This window comes from Spermophilus citellus, assembly GCF_964194105.1.
Source record: "Spermophilus citellus genome assembly, chromosome: 16".
In the NCBI taxonomy this organism is placed as follows: Eukaryota; Metazoa; Chordata; class Mammalia; order Rodentia; family Sciuridae; genus Spermophilus; species Spermophilus citellus.
This window is the reverse complement of record NC_138196.1, coordinates 74,892,076-74,898,075: the sequence shown is the minus strand read 5'-3', so window position 1 is coordinate 74,898,075 and position 6,000 is coordinate 74,892,076. Positions and strand designations below refer to the sequence as shown.

The 6,000-nt window shown below is 50.5% G+C and overlaps 1 protein-coding gene across 1 annotated transcript in view; it reads left to right on the top strand.

Moving 5' to 3' along the window:
* The first annotated feature begins 5,551 nt into the window (after nucleotides 1-5,551).
* Nucleotides 5,552-6,000, top strand: part of PEBP4 (phosphatidylethanolamine binding protein 4) — a 190,713-nt gene continuing 190,264 nt past the window's right edge. The window contains exon 1 of the mRNA XM_081269476.1: nucleotides 5,552-5,575. The gene's annotated coding sequence lies outside the window, so the exon portion shown is untranslated. The remainder of the gene's footprint in view (nucleotides 5,576-6,000) is intronic.

Sequence of the window (6,000 nt, the reverse complement as noted above, 5' to 3'; positions counted from 1 at the left end):
TTTTTATTTTCCATAGGGAATTCCATCATTTCAGCCTGCTTTTGGAAGAGGCTGCCCTTTCCTCATTGACTTCCTCCTGTTGCCTCTGTCGGGAAGGAAGGTTTGTAATAAGATATCTGGTGTCTGTAATAGAAAACTGTATTTGGCTAGCCTGATACAGTGGCACACACCTACAATCCCAGGAACTTGGGAGGCTGAGGCAGGAGGATCACAAGTTCAAGACCAGCCTGGGCAACTTTGTCTCAAAATAAAAAGGGGTGGAGAGGGGCTGGGGTTGTGGCTCAGGAATAGAGTGCCCCTAGTTTAATCCCTAGTACTGAAGGATACGGAAAACAACAACTCCCGGGGGAAAATGGGGGACAGCAAGCCTCAGGGAGTAGAGGAGGACAGTGGGTCCAGGGAGAGAAGGAAAACACTGGGCTCTGGACTTTCACCATTTCCAAGCAACAGTGGGCTTTGAACTTGCACAGCTATCTCCCCCACCCACCGCCCCTGCTATGAGTCAGTCTAACTGAACCCTATAAAACTTAGACCCCTCGTAACTAGTTGCCATTTTCCTCCTGAAAATGTGCCCTTCAGCTGCTTACTAAAGCCCGGCTGATCCATTGAAGTCTGTCCCCATTTCTTTTACTTCTGTTTTCAAGTACCACGGGGCGGGGGAAAAAAGTAAGCTTATATTTGGGCCAGTGCCACTTCCAGATTCTGATTCTTTTCTTGGTTTGAGCTATTTTACAACTTCTTAAGTTGCAGGTAACTAACAACAATATGGAGTAATTCTTGTGTATAGACCGGTACAAAGTTCTGGCTGGCAGAAGTTCCACTGAATTCCCTCTCCCGCTGTGGAAGAAGCCAGGGTTGCAGCCAGTCAGGTGTTCATTCCAACATTCCTGATCTACTCGTGTGGCCTTTCCTTGGCTTGCCCTTTGAACTGGTGTAAGAGCTTATCAGTTCCCTCATTGTAAAGAGTTCAATCAAACTGGTCCTTTAAGTTGCATATCAGTGAAAGGGAACACAAAGAGATCAAGTTAGCACAAGATGGCTCTCTACTAGCCAGGAAAACAAGCAAACAGTACATATTCTTATATGTATCTTCAGTATTCCAAGGGAGCTTTTCCATCTGTGATAAAGGCAAAATCACCACTGCACATCTGGCCTGAAGGGTCCTGACTGAGCAGAGAAAGGTGGGCACTGTCCAGGAGCAACCCACATTCATCCATCCACTCAGCAAATATCTACCATGTCTACACTGAGCTGTTTTTGGTGCCAAAATGCAATAGGAAAGTAAAGAAGAAAAAGCCTCTTTGGTCTGGTTAAAATTGATTTTCTAATTTCAAAAGGAGAAACGGAACCACTCATGGGCCCTACCCAAAGAGATATGATATATCATGATAGGTTAGGAGAGGCTATATTATGAGTCATGAAATTAGATGATACCAAAAAATATAATATTTTCATTAGGTGTGCGTTGGTCAAAAAGTCAGTTGTTTATCGCAAGTTGCAGGAAGCAGTAGCATCATCTGTTAATCTGGTGTGCAATCTGGTGACCAGAGGGAGACTGCCTCATTATCTAGGGGCCTCTGCTTGGGCAGCCCAAAGCTGGTCAGAAGGAGGCTCTCCCAGGGACCTCACCAATTCACAGAGCAGCTGCCAAGGAGAAACAGTCTACTTGAGAAGACAGTCGCTCTGCAGGTGGAAAGTTAAACAATTGGAGTATGGTAAACAATTTGAGTGTGTTCCCCCAAGTTCCCGTGTTGGAAACTTAATCCCCAGTGCACCAGGGTTGGAAGATGGGGGGCCAATAAGAACTTATCAGGTCCCTGGAGTCAGCAGGGTGAGTTTCCAATCCAGCCGCCATGGACTAGCTGTGGACCTCAGGCAAGGTTCTCAGACTCTGTGTCCTTAGCTGAAAAGTGGGGATAATCGGCTATACCTCACGAAGTATTTGTGAGAATAAAAAGAGGCAACACGGTAAAGAACATTGATAGAGGAAAGTGAATAGTGGTTCCCCTAAACAGTTCTTAAATATTTACTAGCAAAATTATTCTTTTTCTAATATCCAAAATAGAACCCTAACAGAAAACAGATCAATGCTCCAGCTAGTCAGCCTTTCCTCCCCACACGCTGCACCCCAATGATTCTTAAAACACTTTCACAGAACAGGGGTTGAAAAAACAACGTCTTTGCCCAAGAGGACAATCTCTTCTGCAAGGTCCTGGCAGGGCATGGTAGGGCCGGTGTCTGGACACTTTGCTCCCGGTCCCCCAGGAGTCCAGCAGGGGACTGGTCTTCCTGTCAATGGTTGCTGGCTTCATGCCTCTGGGTAGCTCCATTCATCTCCTCTCTGGAGCTGCAGAGGATGAGGAGGCTCCCCAGCCTTTCACCTGCACCCGTTGGGCTGCTTTGGGAAATAATAACACAGGTGGACCCTGCACGTAAAAGGAAGATGGTCCAACTGAGTTCCAGAAAGATCCACCCTGACCTTAGCAGGCACCTTCCTAATGCGGTCCCCTCTCCAGGTAAGCATGCTGTATGAGGCCAGGCCTAAGAGGAAGGTGAGGAGGCCCAGGAAGCCCACCCTCATTTTTCCTGTGAGGTCTCAAATGACTTTCCCAGGGAAGAGCAAGAACCCAGCTCCATCCAAGGCCGGACCTTTGTTCCTTGGCTGGTGTCTGTGAATCTCTGACACACGGCCAGGCCTCTCAGGCCCCCAGCCTGCACTTGCTGTGTGGTTTCAGTCTTAATGACTGGCACCTTTACTCCTCCACCATGCAGTGTCACAGCAGTGCTGCTCCAAGGGGACTGGTACAAGGACTCCCTGGAGAGGTGCCTTGGAGGCCCCAGGCATGAGCACTGAACCGGGGGCTGCGTGAGGAGTGCTGTGAGGCTGCAGCCGTGCGTGACCAGATGTGAGGGCTTGGGGCTCAGGCAGGCCCTGACAGATTCAATGACTAGCCCCCCTCCAAGAGCAAAGGACAAGGACGGAGTGCACAGCCCCTGAGACTCACAGCAATCGCCCCTCCATTGTGAAACCTTCACTAACTCAGGTCTCACGAGCTTTCCTACTATTTAGTTTATTCCTTGATTATAATTCTTATCACAGTCTCTCTTATTTTTCTGTTGGTTAAGCAAAAGCCTTTCAGATTAAACCGTGGAGGCAAACATGTGCTGTGTGTAACATGGTGAGAGTCCCCAAAGTCTAGACACTGATCTGTACATGGCCGGGCCTGGGGGACATTTAAATGGAATTGGCAACTGCCCCACCCATGTCCCCCAGACCCGGTTGAGACCACCTTTTTTTTCCCCCTAATTGCACACTGATATAGTGGCAAGGAGTCATGCAGCCTCAGAGATGGTGGCATCTGGCCCAGAGGAGACCCAGAGAATAACTATTGAATGTGTGAATGAGTAAATGGGGACATAGGAGAGTGTCCAAGAGGGTGAATCCAAATGTCCTGTGACCACTGCAGTTTGAGTGAGCTGAGACTCAGAGAGATGGAGCTCGTTGTAATGAAGGGGGGCGAGAGGCCTGTGGAATGAGGCTGCAGTTCAAGCGGCCCAGGATGGCCTAGTGCAGAACTAAGGCTCTGCATGCAGACAGGCCTGGGCCTTTGGTTTACTAGCTGTGTGGCTTTGGGGAGTTTTCAAGCAGACCACACTTCTACCATAAAGTGGGACAAGAAAGCCAAGGTCACAGGGCTGCAGGGAGGATGAGATGAAGTGGGGGGTATACAGGCTCACACACTGCCTGGCACACAGTGAGTGCTCAGGGAGTATTTCCACTGTCATTGGGACAGCTGCAGTGGCACAAAGCGTCAAGTGGAGCAGAACTCCTGGGGCCAGAGAGCAGAGCTGGAAAGACTGTTTCCTGGCTTCTCCTTTCTGCAGAGGGTCAGGACACCTATGGGCGGCTGAGCTCCTGCAGCCTGTTGTGACCTGTTTGCCCTGCAGCTTCCTCCTGAGGTACTTCAGGAAAGCCATGAGATTAGCACAGCCCAGTGACGAGGCTGGCACTGGCTAGCTGAGCCCAGCTCAAGGCTCCTCTGCAGGTCAACACCCTGGGGACCCCAGATGGCAGGGATTGTCTGGAAGAGACACTCTTACTAAGCTGTTCCCCACTGGCACCTCATGAGCTACCATCCTTCAGGGGCGTCATCTTGTTTTGCAAGCTGGGAAAGGGACCAGGGCCTCTACTATGCTGAGCAGGTGCTTGCGCACGGAGCTACACCCCGGCCCCATCTCGCAATTCCCATGGAACGTGTCTCTTTCTGTTCTCATCAGATGTAGGGAGTCTTCCTGGTTCAGAGGGAAGAAGATAGAATCAAATTTATGATGTGACCAGCACTGGGCTCAGCATGTTCCACAGTAGCAGGTCGTGCTCCTGGTTCAGCAGCCTAGTGTCCTTTCAGCCTCGGTGCCTTGCATAGGGACACCTTCCTCCTGTGCCCATCTCAAAGCTTTCCCTGCTCCTCACCCTGTAGGAAAATCACACGGTTGGTCTCAATTGTCTCCATGGGATTTAACTAACAGCAGTGATGAGTGAGGACATGGAGAGGCCAATGCCTTCCTTTAAAGAGAAAGGACGGGCCACACCCCATCACGCAGGGCCACAGGGGAGTGCCTGGGTCAGTCTGAGGGGACGCATGGCCAGAGCTCTGGGGCCCTTTTTGTAATTTCTGAGGGGAAGAAGGGACAGGCAGGTTGGGCAGCTGAGCAGGCTTAGCACTGTTAGTCCTTGGATAATGCTGGTGGGCTCTGGAGCACAGAAGTCTGGAGCCCGACCCCAGGAGTCTAGGGTAGAGGGAAATTGGCTTGGCTGTTAGAATTGATCAAGGAGGTGGTTGGGTGTGACTCGGTTGCTTTGCCTATGACAAGCATCTTTATTAGGAAGTTGTCACTACCTCCAGGAATCAGCTGGCCCTAGGAGGGACAATCTGTCTCAGGCCAGGAAGGCCTCCTAGATGCCAAGCCTCATCAAAATCAGAAAATAAAAAACACACTCAACACACGCTCTTCTGTGCCTGAACTCTGCATACTTGTTGGCCACTTGGGATGGCCCCACTCCGTCCCCCGGTTGGGACCTCTGAGGAAGGTTGCCGGTCCCTCCTCACCTCTCTGCTGTCTGTGACCATCTGCCTTTTGTGCTCAGATGCTGGATGTCTTTCCCTGGGCATCTGTCTACAGCTTTCCTGTGGCACATCTCCAGTGTCCCTGTGCCTGCCCACCGTGAGCCTCAAGAGCAGGAGGAACAGGAAGAGAACTGTGTCTGCCATTTCCACCCAGAATCCTTGGAAGGAAGGAGGCTGGAAAGCTCTCCTGTCCTTTCCCTATTCTCTTCCACCCTCCGTATTAACCCCTCTGTGGAACTTCCCTGGAACTTTCTCTAACTGCCTCCCCAACAGCCAACAGCTGTCGCCTCTCCTGTGCTCCAGGAACTTGTCAGACTCTCAGCAGACCTTGCCTGCTTGAAGGGCCACGCTGTGGGCATCCTGGAGGGAACTTCCTTCCCACCTTCTCCAGCCCACAAGCCTTCTTACCTTCCCACAGCCGCCATCCAAGGGCTCCCGCTCTGCTCTGGGTAAGTGACGCAGGCTCTTCCTGTTGATGTGAAGCAGGGGTTTTCTATAAACCGAGAGAGAGAGAGAGAGAGAGAGAGAGAGAGAGAGAGAGAGAGAGAGAGAGAGAGAGAGAGAGAGAGAGAGAGACACGAGAGCTTGACCTAGTGTTAAGAGTGATATTTCCTATTTCCTCACTCTGCATGATTGGAGGATTTTATTAGGGGCATTTCTAAGTGCTCATCTCTGAGCATCAAATGTTTTCTCGAACTCTGCCCAGAAAGTGCACTTGGGTACATTTCTACTGCTGGAGTTGTGGCTGGATTGAGCAGTACAGACTTCAGCCAGGCCTTGCTTCTGACAGAGTTAGCAAGGATTTTTTCCTTTATGGGGTCCTCGTTTCCTCTTCCATGAAACAGGAAGAAGAACCCCTCTTTCCTCCAACCTT